Source organism: Triturus cristatus, chromosome 1_1 (genome assembly GCF_964204655.1).
Source record: "Triturus cristatus chromosome 1_1, aTriCri1.1, whole genome shotgun sequence".
Classification (NCBI taxonomy): domain Eukaryota; kingdom Metazoa; phylum Chordata; class Amphibia; order Caudata; family Salamandridae; genus Triturus; species Triturus cristatus.
In genome coordinates this window covers 26,783,118-26,799,663 of record NC_140579.1, presented here as the reverse complement: position 1 = coordinate 26,799,663, position 16,546 = coordinate 26,783,118, and the positions used below count along the sequence as shown (strand labels likewise).

The window sequence follows — 16,546 nt, the reverse complement described above, 5'->3', positions numbered from 1 at the left end:
CACACAATCACGCTGCCCCCTGCGCACAGTCACGCTGCCCCCTGCGCACAGTCACGCTGCCCCCTGCGCACAGTCACGCTGCCCCCTGCGCACAGTCACGCTGCCCCCTGCACACAGTCACGCTGCCCCCTGCACACAGTTGTGCTTGCCCCCTGCGCATGGTCACGCTGCCCCCTGCACACAGTCGCGCTGCCCTCTGCGTACAGTTATGCTGCCCCCTGCACACAATCACGCTGCCCCCTGTGCACAGTCACACTGCCCCTGCGTACAATCACGCTGCCCCTGCCCACAGTCACGCTGCCCCATCCACTGTCATGCTGCCCCCTGCACACAATCACGCTGCCCCCTGCGCACAATCACGCTGCCCCCTGCGCACAGTTGTACTGCCCCTGTGCACCATCAAGCTTGTCCCCTGCACACAGTCGCACTTGCCCCCTGCGCACAGTCGCGCTGCCCCCTGCGCACAGTCGCGCTGCCCCCTGCGCACAGTCGCGCTACCCCCTGCGCACAGTCGCACGGCCCCCTACGCACAGTCACGCTGCCCCCTGCGCACAATCACGCTGCCCCCTGCGCACAATCACGCTGCCCCCTGCGCACAATCGTGCTGCCCCCTGAGCACAGCCATGCTGCCCTCTGCGCACAATCACGCTGCCCAACACGTACAGTCATGCTGCCCCCTGCGTAGTCATGCTGCCCCTGCACACAGTCGCGCTTGACCCCTGCGCACAGTCACACTGTCCCCTGCGCACAATCACACTGCCCCCTGTGTACAGTCACGCTGCACGCAGTCGCGCTGCCCCCTGCGTACAGCTACCCTGCGCTCAGTCGCACTGCCCCCTGCCCACAATCACGCTGCCCGCTGCGTACAGTCACGCTGCCCCTGCACACAATCACGCTGCCCCCTGCACACAGTCACGCTGCCCCCTGCGTACAGCCACGCTGCCCCCTGCGTGCAGCCACGCTGCCCCCTGCGTGCAGTCACGCTGCCCCCTGCACACAATCACGCTGCCCAACGCGTACAGTCACGCTGCCCCCTGTGCAAGTCACACTGCCCCCTGCGCACAATCACGCTGGCCCCTGCGTGTACAGTCACACTGCCCCCTGCGCACAATCACGCTGCCCCCTGCGTACAGTCATGCTGCCCCCTGCGTACAGTCATGCTGCCCCCTGGGTACAGGCACGCTGCCCCTGCACACAGTCGCACTTGCCCCCTGCACACAGTCGTGCTTGCTCCCTGCGCACAGTCACACTGCCCCATGTGCACAGTCACGCTGCCCCCTGCATACAGTCACGCTGCCCCTGCATACAGTCACGCTGCCCCTGCATACAGTCACGCTGCCCCCTGCATACAGTCACGCTGCCCCCTGCATACAGTCACGCTGCCCCCTGCATACAGTCACGCTGCCCCCTGCGTACAGTCACGCTGCCCCCTGCACACAGTTGTGCTGCCCCCTGCATACAGTCATGCTGCCCCCTGTGTACAGTTACGATGCACGCAGTCGCGCTGCCCCCTGCGTACAGTTACCCTGCGCTCAGTCGCACTGCCCCCTGCCCACAATCACACTGCCCCCTGCGTACAGTCACGCTGCCCCCTGCGTACAGTCACGCTGCCCCCTGCGTACAGTCACGCTGCCCCCTGCGTACAGTCACGCTGCCCCATGCGTGCAGTCACGCTGCCCCATGCGTGCAGTCACGCTGCCCCATGCGTGCAGTCACGCTGCCCCATGCGTGCAGTCACGCTGCCCCATGCGTGCAGTCACGCTGCCCCCTGCGTACAGCGACACTGCCCCCTGCGCACAGTCGCAATGCCCCCTGCCCACAATCATGCTGCCCCATGCGTACTGTCACGTTGCCCCTGCACACAATCACGCTGCCCCATGCGTACAGTCACGCTGCCCCATGCGTACAGTCACGCTGCCCCCTGCGTACAGCCTCGCTGCCCCCTGCGCACAGTCACCCTGCCCCCTGCACACAGTCACCCTGCCCCCTGCACACAGTCACCCTGCCCCCTGCACACAGTCACCCTGCCCCCTGCACACAGTCACCCTGCCCCCTGCACACAGTCTTGCTTGCCCCCTGCGCATGGTCACGCTGCCCCCTGCGTACAATCATGCTGCCCCCTGCGTACAGTCATGCTGCCCCCTGCGTACAGTCATGCTGCCCCCTGCACACAGTCACGCTGCCTGCTGCGCACAGTCACGCTGCCCCCTGCGCACATTCACGCTGCCTCCTGCGTACAGTAGCGCTGCCCCCTGGGCACAATCACGCTGTCTCCTGTGTATAGTCGTGCCGCCCCCTGCGCACAATCACGCTGCCTTCTGCGTACAGTCACACTGCCTCCTGCATACATTAACGCTGCCTCCTGCGTATAGTCACGCTGCCCCCTGCACACAGTCGCGCTTGCCCCCTGCACATGGTCACACTGCCCGCTGCGTACAGTCACGCTGCCTCCTGCATACAGTCACGCTGCCCCCTGCGTTCAGTCACTCTTGCCCCTGCGCACAGTCACGCTGTGTCCTGCATACAGTCAAGCTGCCTCCTGCGTACAGTCAAGCTGCCTCCTGCGTACAGTCAAGCTGCCCCCTGCGTTCAGTCACGCTGCCCCCTGCGTTCAGTCACGCTGCCCCCTGCGTTCAGTCACGCTGCCCCCTGCGTTCAGTCACGCTGCCCCCTGCGTTCAGTCACGCTGCCCCCTGCGTACAGTCACACTGCCCCTGCGTACAATCACGCTGCGCCCTGCGTACAGTCACGCTGCCCCCTGCGTACAGTCACGCTGCCCCCTGCGCATGGGCGTCCGCAGGGGGGGGCAAGGAGGGGCGCTTGCCCCCCCCTGAAGTGCTCCTCCTTGCCCCCCCCTGCGGCCACCCATGCTTTTACGGACGCCTTTTGTCTGTAATTACGGGCCCGGCAGGGAGCAGAGGTGTTCCCTGCCAGAGGCCTCAGCTCCCTGATGGGGCGCCTCGCACTCCTCCTCGCAGCCCCACCCGCCCATTGTCATTCTGTCTGGGGCTGATTATCACAAACAGAATGACAATGGCCTGTTTGAGCTGCGCGCCACAAGCAGGAGTGGTTAGGTCTGGACACAAAGACCTCCTTTTAACACTCTGTAGCTTGAGAGCAAGGGGTCTTCTGAATGAAGGTCTAGGGGGAGTCGATGCATTATTGTCCCAAGTCTAAAATTGAGGTTGCAGCATAGCCAGGATTTCAGATCCCACCAAAACGTACACAGACTCGTGTCAATAACATATCTATCTGCCAGTATGCACCCTATCATGTCTGGCAGGACGTCCCGACCCTGTGTTTCACTACCTCATATCCCTCTGCACCCCACTCCCCAAGCTCACTGCCTCATATCCCCCTGTACCCCACTCCTCGTGCTCAGGGCCGGCTCTAGGACGGTGCGACCGGTGCCACCGCACCGGCTGCTGACTTCGTGTAGGGGGCCCTAACATGATGATTTTAAAAGCACCTGCTTCTTTCCTGGACTCCTACAAATTTTCAGCCACCAATAAAAATGTCTAAATGACTGCAGTGATTAATGCACTTCCTTAGAGAGAGAGAGGGAGGGAGAGATCAAAGTTTTGTGTAATGGAAGTTTCTACTCATCCTAAGGTAGCGCAGAGGGTTACTATGCTTGCTGCAAAGAACGTGCAGCTCACAAAGTGCGTATAATGTAATGTAAATGGGTCAGTGGGTCACACTTGTCAGAGAGACCATATTGTTGATAACTCTTTATGAGTTAAAATCCTAATGTGGAACAGTGAGCAAGTAACTTATCAAAGATGCATGCAAACTGGGCTAGAGCGTTCTGATTTCCCCCAGTTTTTCATTATCCTAATGTGGCAAAATGGGTTAATTTGGGTAGAAATCAATTCTTATTAATAAAGAGAACCCCCCATCCATGGTGCTAGGTTTTAAATTCTAGGTTTCTGATTCTCCTGACCAAGCACTCTTAAACTATCCTGCCTACCTGTATGGATGACATGTGACTCCTACACCTTCTTGTCCTCTCTCTTATGTAACATTTCCTATGCACTGATTTACACACTTAGGATTGATTGTCTCTATGTAATCTGTGTGATGTAAAGTGTTCTGACACCTTACAATGATAGGAGCGGCACTATAAAATGAATTAAATGCACCTGAGACTGAATGGTTACGGAGGCTTGAGGGGCGCTGTCAAAGGATGGTTATGAAGAACCTGTAGTGGAGGTGGTCATTGGGGGTGTCAAAAAGCATTGTCGCACTTGGCGCCACGAGCGCTAAAGCCGGCCCTGCCTGCGCTCACTGCCTTATATCCCTCTGTAACCCACACCTCGCGCTAACTGCCATGACATATCCCTCTGTACCCCACACCTTGCGCTAACTGCCACAACATGTCCCTCTGTACCCCGCACTTCGCACTCACTGCCACATATGCCTCTGTATCCCATTCCTCACACTCCCTGCCTGATCGCTCATTTTACCCTGCCATTCATCTTCTACGTGTTCTCTCCCCTTCCACTCGTTCTACCTCTGTTCACCCCTTTACTTCTTTTTGTACCTTACTTCTTTCTCAATATCTACTTCTTTTCCTCTTCAGTAACATCTGTGACACATCTCTGCACTTCCTTTATATCAACGCACCCCTCTACCTCACCTGTCTACCTCAGTCTTTATTATTCCCTCTTCCTCAGCTGTCTCTACCTGTCTCTGACACACCTCTCCCTCTCTCTACCTGGCCCTCTCACGTTCTACGGCTGCGTTATTGTGCCCTCTCCATCTTTGATTTACCTGTCTCTGCTCCTGAATCTTTTTCTTCTACACCTCACTTCTTTGTCTACCCTTCACCCCTCGCTACCCTTCTGTTTGCCTCACTACGGTCTTTACCCGACCCACCTTCAGTGCCTCTTCCCATTTCGCCTCACTCCCTCACAGCGCTCTCCTAGCATGCATCTGTTTCTCCCCTCACCACCATGCCTGCCTCTGCCCCGCCTTACCTTTCTAACCAGCCTAACTTTCTACCTTCCTGTTATTCCTGGTAGTGAACCTTTCATTTCACCCCTCCGGTTGTATTACCTACGCATTCAAATTGAGTAGGTCATTGCAGTGCTCCCAACCCGACATCGAGACCCAGTCCCCTAGCCTCTCAACATGCCCAGATATAACAACAAGCATTGGCATAGCCAATTGATCTCGTCTTTGGGACCTGCTGCAGAACTAAATACTTATACTGCCGGCATCATACTTACCCAGCGCCAAGACGCCTTGGCAAAAGTGCGCTATATAAGTTCTTCAGTCAGTGAGTCAGTCATAAGGTCCCAAAGGCGAGACCTATTGGCTATGCCAATTCTTGTTTTTCTCACATTGGCCTGAACATTACCCGATCCTGATTGTCTGCCATTTTAGCCCCGCCCCTATTGATTAACATAAGCCACGCCCCTTCATTTGCCAGGTTCGCCCCCCCCTGGAAAAATTTCTGCGGATGCCCATGCCCCTGCGTACAGTCACATTGCCATCAGCATAGTCACACTGCTTCCTGCGTACAGTCATAATTCCGCCTGCGTACTGTCACTCTGCCACCTGCGTACAGTCACACTGCCACCTGCGTACAGTCACACTGCCACCTGCATACAGTCACACTGCTTCCTGCATACAGTCACACTGCCACCCGCATACAGTCCCACTGCCTCCTGCGTAGTCACGCTGCCACCTGCATACATTCATATTGCTGCCTGCGTACAGTCACGCTGCCTCCTACGTACAGTCACACTGCTTCCTGCGTACAGTCATAATTCCACCTGCGTACAGTCACACTGCCACCTGCATACAGTCACACTGCTTCCTGCATACAGTCACCCTGCTTCCTGCATACAGTCACACTGCCACCCGCATACAGTCACACTGCCACCTGCATACATTCATATTGCTGCCTGCGTACAGTCACGCTGCCTCCTACGTACTGTCACGCTGCCTCCTACGTACAGTCACGCTGCCTCCTACGTACAGTCACGCTTCCACCTGCATGCAATCATATTGACATCAGCATACAGTCACACTGCTTCCTGCGTACAGTCACGCTGCTCACGGCTTACAGTCTCACTGCCCCTGGCTTACAGTCACTCTGCCCCCATGCATACAGTCACTCTGCCCCCATGCATACAGTCACTCTGCCCCCATGCATACAGTCACTCTGCCCCCATGCATACAGTCACGCTGCCCCCGGCTGACAGTCACGCTGCCCCCGGCTGACAGTCACGCTGCCCCCGGCTGACAGTCACGCTGCCCCCGGCTGACAGTCACACTGCCCCCAGCTTACAGGCACACTGCCCCCAGCTTACAGATACACTGCCCCTGAATTACAGTCATGCTGCCCCCTGCGTACAGTCGTGGTGTCCCCTGCGTACAGTCGTGGTGTCCCCTGCGTACAGTCACGGTGTCCCCAGCGTACAGTCATGCTGCCCCCTAGACACAGTCACGCTGCCCCTGCTCACAGTTACGCTGCCCCATGCGTAGAGTAATGCTGCCCCCTGCATACAATCATGCTGCCCCCTACGTACAGTCACGCTGCCCCCTGCGTACAGTCTTGCTGCCCCCTGTTGCAAGGATTCTGCACATTCGCAGAACTATGCACGGGATTATGGGACCTTGGTGCATAGGGACTGTGCCTTCCTACTACCTTAGTACCCACAAGCCCAGGACCGACTAGCTAAAGTGTCTCACTCGCTCTCCTACTCACAAACGGAGTAACAAATGATTGGACACCTCAAAACACAACACTCCCTGATCTCTCGGGAATCACAGACACAAGACACACCTTTTCGCTCACTTACTCGTACTCGTCCACAATAAGATCAAACAGAATCACGAAGATAGTTTAAAACTTTTATTTTAACTAACGTGCTCTTAAATGCAGTATACGTGCCACAACAAGCAGAAAGATACTTATTACCAATATAGTTAGCATTGCAGTAAGGCCATATATCATAAAGGGAGACATATTTTTTTAAAGACGGTGGAGACAGTTCTACAGTGCCTAAACTCCCTCCCTCGTTTTAGTACGTAGAATTATTATTATATAATAGAAGATCTCCGGGTTTTGTCAGCAGACCCCATACCTCAGGACATAGATCATATTTCTACGGGGAACAACCTTTACAACGCAACTTTTACACCGCACTACCATTACAACGAAACTTTTACAACGCATGCGATGTTACAACGCATGCTTTTACAACGCAAGTCTTTACATCGACTTGCACTAGATGGCGTGCTAACATTAGAAATAGTGTAGTTTACTATCCAAACACCTTCCCTACTGCAACGTGGACTGGAGTTAGAATAGTAAATTACACATTTCTAATGTCAGCACGCCATCTAGTGTATGTCGATGTAAAGACTTGCGTTGTAAAAGCATGCGTTGTAACATCGCATGCGTTGTAAAACTTTCGTTGTAACAGCATGCGTTGTAAAAGCATGCGTTGTAACGTCATACATCCTATTTCTACATCACAGGTGCTTGTCGCTCTTCTCCATGGAAAGATCCCTCTCCAAGTGTGTGTCACCTAAATACGCGTTCCAATAATATCAAAGCCTATAGCAGCTGCCCCGGTATGTTATGTCTATGCGCTAGGGCCTGATCAGAACAGAATAACAAGAGACGTTGTTTATTGACCTTGCTCACAGTGTTCAGACTAAACTCCGGGAAAAAACAGAGACGAGCACAGTGAAGTGTTCTCATGTGAAAGGTAAACACGGAGACGTGCAAAACAAAAGCATGTAGTGTTGTGCGCAAAAGCAGCAGCATGGCTACCGGGCTCATGCTAACGTAACAATACCTTTAATGCCCCTATCAACCATATGACACCCCTGCGTACAGTCATGCTGCCCCCTGCGTACAGTCAAGCTGCCCCCTGCGTACAGTCATATTACCAACCACGTTTATATGTCAGTGCCATCTGGCTGTCTCTGAGTACCCAACGATGGAGCGGTGTGTTCAAAACAGACTAATCCAACAGGCACATAGGGCAGGCCCGCACTTCACTTAGTGCTTAGATACAGTTCCGGCCAGTGGTATGACGCATTGTGCCCTGAGCCTTATTTTAACCATGCCTTCTCTGTACTCCCATCCAGGATCTCCCTCCACATCCTGACCCTGAACGTCAAGAGCGAGAAGGTGTACACGCGGCAAGGGGTCCCCATCTCCGTCACTGGCATAGCCCAGGTAAGGCACTTGTGGACCAGGGCCAAGTGTTCGGGTCATCCGGGACTACATGGGGCACAGACCGAGCAGAGAGGCAGCGGTTCGGTATTGGTTCAGGATCTGATGCTCGCAGCCAGGTTAGCGCTCTCTCATGTTATAAAGATCTCACACGCCCAGACAGCAGAGCTATCTCTCATGTTATAGAGATCCTGGAAGCCCAGACAGCCGAGTTATTGCCCATATTATAGAGATCTTAGAAGCCCAGACAGCAGAGCTATCTCTCATTTTATGGAGATTTTACAAGCTGAGACACCAGAGCTATGCCTCATGCTATAGAGCTATTTCAAGTCCAGGCAGCTGAGCTGTCTTACAGACACTGGCAGCACAGCTATCACTCAGGTCACACTGATCACACGGGATCTGAAAGCACAGGCATCACTCAGGTTACACAGAATTTACAGGAGCAGCCTGAGGTGTTATCATTTAAGTTCTAAAGATCCTGATGGAGTGGATAGTACACAATTTTGTATACCCCCAATTCTGCGTGTTCATACTAATTAGAATAATCTATTAATTATAATACTATTAATGTGTTTGTGTGGAATTTAATCAACATTACTAAAGTATGAAACATACGTGGGATTGCATTTTGCATGGCTAAAATAATTTGTAATTAACCTCTGTACGCATACTAATATTAGAAAATTAGAATATCGCATGATGTATGTTGCTTTGTAACGTTATCGTATGTTGCACCAGATGACATGACTGGGTGAATATGAACGCTTTAAATGTCACCATATGCTAGATAATTACAAGCACATAGGGGAATTAGTGAGGGTTTAACATTTTAGTCGTTATTTCTATGTTTTAATTACTTTTTGTGTTTGTTTTGCTTAAGTTATCTGTTGGGCCTAAAAGCAAGATGGCCGACTGACACGCACAACGCGACAGCCACCATTCCACGAGGTTCCAGACCAAGTGCGCATGTGCCAAACCGCACATACCAGTAGCCTCGAGATGACCCCACACTCTCTGTACCCAAGCAAGGTCATGACGGAACGCCTGCCAAGAGTTCTGACAATAGACATTTATAAAAACCGGATGGGACATGTAGGATGACCTAATATTCCGAACTGTGTGAAACCTCACCGGATGATCCCAATTGACCAATGGGATGAGCCCAAATTCTTTATTTTGTATCTCTTGAACCTTATTTCCCTTATAAAATGACATTAGAATAGAGAGGTTTTGGCTACGCTACTCTTTTTCGTACTTCCTTTTGCTGACGGAGACGACGGTGACGTGACGGCTGTGTTCCTTAATCTTTGACAGACTGAATTGTTGCCCAATTTCCTGATGAACTATAGATGATTGATAATTTATGGGCACTGATCGATATTTGCACGTCTCTGGTCCTTGACCCGATCTTTGGGACTGTAGCGTGCTGACGTCTAAAATTGATGACTTAGAGGACGACCGATAGCCAGAATAGGTAAATATGGTGTTCTGTGATTTGCGTAATGATTAATACATTTATTAGATGTAACTAAATTCTTGCATTATTTAGATAAACTGAACTATTGATTAACCAGAAAATGTGGTTGTTTATTGAAAGGGAGTAGATTAGGAATTTTGGGTATGCTTTAGCTGGACTAAGTCATTAAACTCAAAACAACTAATTTGATCTATCGATTACGTGAAAGGAGTTTCTTAATGTTAGGGTTTATGATGTGTAGTGATAAGGGTATTAGGATTTAGAAGTGTAAATAATTTTTCCTCTATAGGTTATAAGGTATTCTTTTCAAGTCAGCGCTTGGAAACAGTTATTCTTCCTGTAAGTGCAGGCCAGTGAGAAGCTTAGTGTGAATGTTGGTGTTATGGGCCCCACCAATGATTGTATGCGTGAATGTGTTAATGTGATATTTGGTCTGTGACGAAGGGAGGATATACGATGTCTTGATTCCCGTTACCCAGGTTTTCCGCTGCATCAGTTTTTCTGGTAGCAGGATGATGGTTATTATTGTTTGGTTTGGTGATTATGGCTTGTACATTGCTTATTGATTATTGAATATTGATTGGTATTGGTTTATGTATTAACCCTCTATGTGGAATTGCGTCAGGTTCTATGTTGTTTGCACGACTTCTGGGATGTAGGAAGTCGGAAGTTTGTAACAATTCCGTAGTAGAGCAGAGGTAAGCGCTGCTCTCGGGAAAGATGGAATTGTTGTTGCCCTGTAGGTACACAGGGGAAACGTGTAACAAGTGAAGTTGCACGACTCATTGTCTGGGTTTGGTTCGGTGACATTGTCGTGTGTTGCCATTGGAAATATCTCCAGTATGAAAGAAGTGTATGGTAGCGAAGGTCATCTGTGAAATTTTGGTCTTGGGTACCAGGAGTCCAGAAGGTACTCTGATAACGCTTATCACTGGAAAGGTAATAGGTGTTCCCTTAGCTTGCTAAAAGGATAAAGTAGAGGGAAGTGCTACTTTATTAACGTGTGTTATAATTCTGTAGTAGGACAGACTGTTCGCTGTTCTCGGGAAAGACAGAATTCTGTGTGAATGTACTACATCTTTCCGTATGAAAGTGCGTGAATGAAATAGCATTCAGGTTAATTGTGAAACTCTGGTTTTATTTCTCAGGAGCATTGGGTCTCCAACAAGGTGTCTTAGTTCTGGAGAAACGGTTAACTGATGCTTGTTAGAAGGGTAAGGTAGAGGGATGTGCTACTTTATCAATGGAAGTAATGATTCCGTAGTAGGGCAGAGGTAAGCGCGGCTCTCGGGATAGACGGAATTCTTGTGAGAAAGGTCATTGACTATTCTTTGGTTAGCGAAGCGGACAATGGTGGCGTTTTTATGTCGTTACTAACAGATTTGTGAGTTTGAAGAACGTAAAAAGCTTACCGAGAGAATTTTTGTAAAGGAGGGGTCAACAGGAGCAGGAGCTGTGGCAGCGGCTGCTGACGTCAGAAAGACCGCGCTGGGATTGGCCAGTCAGCTAGAGACGTAGACGCTCCTGATTGGTGTGTTAGTGTACGCTGCGTTAGGAGTGGAGAATTACAGGGTGACGTAGACGCTTCGGATTGGTGCGTTAGTGTGAGTCACGCTGGGATTGGAGAATTGCAGAAGTGACATAGACGCTCCGCATTGGTGCGTTAGTGTGAGTCGCACTATGATTGGTTAAAAACAACAGTACAGTCGTAAGGAGAGACTAGCGATACACGAAAGACAAAATAATATATTACGATCCACCTGAAAAGGAGAAAAAGTCCTGGTTTGGGAAAATCAAGAAATGGTTTAAAAAGGGCAAACCGATTGTGACTAGGGAAGGACAGTTGCTTCCTCCACCGAAAACGCCTGCATCCTTCATGGTTGCAAAATACGGATATCATACTTGTATTTGGTTAGACAATTGGGTAAAATACACTAAGGATGATGGAGTCTTGGCATTTCCAGAGCATGGTTCGTTTAATTTAGCAGTTTTGAGAAATTTGAGAGAAAGAATGATGAACCTAGAACCAAGACCTACACTGACACAGTTTGAAGCATTGACCGAATGGGAAGATGAAATGCATGACAGAGAGAGACAGAGGAGTGGCGGAAGATATAAGTACATGTTTGACAGATATGGGCATGACACTCATGATGATAGAATGAGAAGGTGGAGGAATGCGAGTATGACCGAAGGTCTGTTTCCCGTAAGAACTACTGAAGAAGTTGGAGGTAGAAAATGCACAGAAAAGAGACATAATGTTGAATCAAGAGGGTATGGAGTGAATGAATCAGAGGATGATGTTCTTGATGACATGTTTTATAAAAATCCACCTCCGTATCAACCAGAATCAGAAATGTTGACACCAAGTGTCCCAATGAGAGAAACTTTACGAATCATTAAGTCAGAACCAGTGTCTCAAGAATTAGAGAAAAATAATCCCATTAGAGAGGTAGAGAGAAAGTCAGATAGTAAGGTAAATGGTGAAAATTCGGCAGAATTAGCGAAAACAACTTTAGAATTAACTAAAAAAATCAGAGAATTAACTAAAAATTTAGAAGCTGTAACTGTTCCAGTGACTATAGGCCCTGTGATGCCTATTTTTTATAAACAGAAAGATAGCTAACATTGTTTAACAGTTCCATATTATAGCAATAAACAGACTGAGAAGCCAAAGCAGAGTCAAAATGAAAATCCATGAAGACAGACAATGAGTATGATCGAACCAAATGTTTCGAATAACCCATTTATAGGCCCAAACGTATCAGAAAGACATACAGTGACAATGGAGCCAATATTAGAGACACAAAAGGATTCAGAACTAAGTAATGTAGAGAAACCAGTAGGTCCATCTTCAGAAGAATTGAGTGAATGGTTGAGAAGCTTGCAGAGAAAAGGCAAAGAATCCCACTCAATAGATGTGGCCAAATTACGAATGGTGCTGGAAGAGTTAATAGTAGGAACTATCCCCACAGAGAAGTAAAAAACTTATCAGGATGAGGAGTTACTATTTTTGTGTAAAAGTGTAACGTGGAGAGCAAAACATTTACATGAAAGATTAGAAGAAGTAGCAAATGAAATGGGTATAGATATTGAAAAGGTGAAGGCTTTACAAAAACCATATCGAATAGATTTCACTGAAAAAGATATTGAAAATTTGAACACCACAGGACGGATAAGTCAGATTAAGGAGATAATTATTTTGTTGAGAAAATGGGGAGATGTAGATAAATGGAGAAGCAGGTGGTACCGAAAACGAGATGATGCCTCAGATAAAACATTTGCAGCATTCCCGGTAAGAGAAAAGGAAAAGGTAGTAACAGAAAGCCCCATGAGAGAAATTCCAGGAGGAGGATATGTACAGGTTCCATGGACTAGACAAGATATTTTGTCATTTACAAATGATTTCCCTCGACTACGCGAAAAGCCTGTCGAGTGGTATATGCAAGTGGACAGATTTGTGAAATTGTCTAAAGTATTGTGGATTGATCTGAATAGCCTGTTTGACATAATAGTGCCAGCAGATTTATGGACAGAGTGCAAATTAATGATTAATTGGCCTAAACAAGAATACCCTAGGGATCCAAAGACGGGAGCCCCAGACCCCGAGGTAATGAAGAAATATGAACAGGTTATTGCCTTTCTGAAAAATAAAGTACCTCCTAAAGAGACCGATTGGGTGAAAATTGACAGAACTCATCAGGAAAGTAAAGAGTCAGTACATGCATATTACGAAAGGCTGATTTTGGCCTTTAAACAGTTCAGTGGTGATGAAAATTTGAGTGAAAAGGATTTGAGTCATTTTGTATACAGATTTGTATATGGTCTACGTCCAGAGATTAGTGCGATGATCAAACAACATACTGTAGATTGGCAAAATAAGAAAATAGATGAAGTATTGAGACATACGAAATATTTCAGTGATGAGATTGAAGCAAAACAGCGAAAATTAAAAGAGAAGGCTATGTGGGCACAAGTAAAAGTAGCAGAGAGGCAGGAAGCTCAGTTAGCGGAACAAGCGAATAATACAGGCCTCAGACAAAAATTAACTCCTGGGAAAGGTAAGGGAAATTTTAATATAGAAGAAGCTAAAAAGAAATTCCCGTGTCATAATGGCGGTAGAGTAGGGCATTGGAAATCCGAGTGTAAATTTCCCCCAAGTACTAACAATGAAAATGCATCATTGAATCCACAGGTGTAGAATGAGGTGAGTGGTCAACCGCAGCGACAGCAGCAGGTTGTTACCCAACAGAATCAGGTGCCAAAACCGCCTTTTCCACAGAGCAAAAACTCACAGAAATACAGTAATGAGACCGGATTCTACAACGAAGAACAGGTAACTAAGCTGCCGCGCCCTAGCGCTGTTTCGCAGTATTGGCTCCAACGCGATGAGAGCGATTCTGAAGAAGGTTATTGACGGTGCCGAAGGGAGGAAGAAGAGTGCTATTTGGCGCAACTCTAGAGGTAGACCAGACAAGCCCATTTGTGGATGGGAAGATAAATGACAAAAGTATTACTTTCCTAGTCGATACTGGTGCTACTCGATCAACTGTTAGGTCAGCTGATGGTAAGAATCTTCCTCTCTCGGATGAAACGATCCAAGTAGTTGATGTATCCAACAGACAGATTAAGACTTACCTTACAGAACCAGTGAAAGTTAGCATAGGGAACTTTTCAGAAATGCACCGCTTTGTCATGTGCGATACAAGTCCTGTGAATTTGTTAAGTAGGGATTTGCTGTGTAAAATGAATTGCACTATATTCTGTACCCCTGATGGGATAGCTTTTGAAACTCCTGATGAAGACGTGTTGTATAAAATGACTATGGCAAACAGTTGAGAATGAGGTTACTGAAGCCTATGATGTATTTAACCCTGATGAATTACCTAAAGAATTGAAACAGACCGTGAAAGCAGAAGTTTGGGATTTCACAGGAGAGGATGTGGAACTAATGAGAAATGTAGATCCAGTCAAAATAACAGTGAAAGAAGGAGTAAGCTATCCAAATGTCCCTCAATATAAATTGACCCCTGAAATAATTGAAGGAGTTACTCCTGTGATTGAAAAGATGATAAAACAAGGCATTCTGAGAAAGATAATGAGTAGTCCATGTAATTCACCGATTATGGGACTGAAAAAGCCTAATGGAAAGTTCAGGATAGTGTAAGATTTGAGAAAGATAAACAAAATTGTTGTATCTTGCTGTCCCATTGTACCAAATCCATCTGTGGTTTTGTATCAGATTCCCCATGATGCAGAATGGTATATGGTGATTGATCTATGCCATGCTTTCTTTTCCATCCCATTGCACCATGACAGCCAGCAGATTTTTGCGTTTCGTTTTGGCGAACAAATTTTGGCTTGGTGCCGAATTCCACAAGGGTATACAGAAAGCCCCTCAATATTTAATCAGATATTGAAGAAATCCATAGAGAATTTAGAAATGCCCAAGAATTCAGTGTTAGTTCAATACATCGACAACCTTCTTGTGGCGTCGAAAACCCGTGAAGCATGTGAAATAGACACCATAGCCTTGCTGAATCATCTGGATGATGGAGGACTTAAAGTGTCACCATCAAAATTATAATTTTGCAAGAAAGAAGTACAATATTTAGGCCATAAAATTGAAAAAGGACTGAGAAAGATAACAATAGACAGAATCAGGATCATGAAAGGAATGAGAGCCCCCATGACCCAAAGAGAGGTGAGACTGTTTCTTGGAATGGTTGGAAACTGTCGTCAATGGATTAGCAACTTCTCTTTGATTGCAAAGCCTCTGGTACGTTTGACAAGAAGTGATGTGAAAGATCCCATTGATTTGAACAAGGAGGAATTGGCAGCTTTTAAGCGTTTGAGAGATGGGTTGTGTGAAGCACCTGCCTTAGGTATGCCTGATTATGAAAAGGAGTTTGAGTTGTATTGCAGTGAGAGAAATGGATGTGCACTTTCTGTTCTAATACAGAAGCATGGGAAACTGAGGAGACCAATTGCATACTTCTCATCAATGCTGGACCCAGTAGCTGTAGCCTTACCTGGGTGCTTGAAAGCAGTGGCTGCTACCTGTCGAAGTTTGGAACAGAGTGAAGGAATTGTGATGGGATATCCTGTGAAAGTGTTTGTACATCATGATGTGGCAATACTTTTAACAAGGACTCGCACTCAGTATATAACACATAGTCGGCTGACTAAGTATGAGAAAGTCATATTAGGTGCAACGAATGTAAGTCTTGTGAGATGCCTGAATGTGAACCCTTCAACATTACTGCCTGATGCTGAGAATGTGGAAGTCAGAGATGAAGCAGATCATGATTGTTTGGATGTACTCGATTTCTGTACCAAACCACGACCTGACATAAAAGATGTACCATTACCAGAGAGTGATTTCGTGATGTTTGTAGATGGGTCTTGTTTGAGAACAGATGATGGAATGTTGAGTGCAGCATATGCAGAATGCACGGTTGCAGCAGGAATGGAAGCATCCTACCTGAAAGGAGTAAAATCGGCCCAAGTAGCTGAACTTGTTGCTTTGACTAGAGCATGTAAGATTGGGAAGAGTGTGAGAGTGACTGTGATAACTGGCAGCCAGTACGGATTCGGAGTTGTACACGACTTCGGTCAAATATGGCTGCAGAGAGGGTTTTTGACATCAAGTGGAACTCCCATTAGGAATGCTGAGGTGGTTGGAAAATTGCTTGAGGCGATACAGCTGCCTAGGCAATTGGCTGTTGTGAAGTGTGCTGCCCACAGTCAGAGTGGTGATTACATCGCCATTGGCAATAAGTACGCTAACGATATGGCTCAATACTGCGCACGTAATCAGAATTCAATAAACAGGGCAAAGGAGAAAGAGGTGATTTCTTGCTCTT

At 48.0% G+C, this 16,546-nt stretch overlaps 1 pseudogene across 1 annotated transcript in view; it reads left to right on the top strand.

Annotated features, from left to right (window-relative positions):
* Window positions 1–16,546, top strand: part of LOC146869211 (flotillin-1-like) — a 97,740-nt pseudogene that overhangs the window by 68,175 nt on the left and 13,019 nt on the right. Inside the window, exon 2 of the transcript XR_014970332.1 lies at window positions 8,113–8,203. The product of XR_014970332.1 is annotated as a flotillin-1-like (transcript). The remainder of the gene's footprint in view (window positions 1–8,112; window positions 8,204–16,546) is intronic.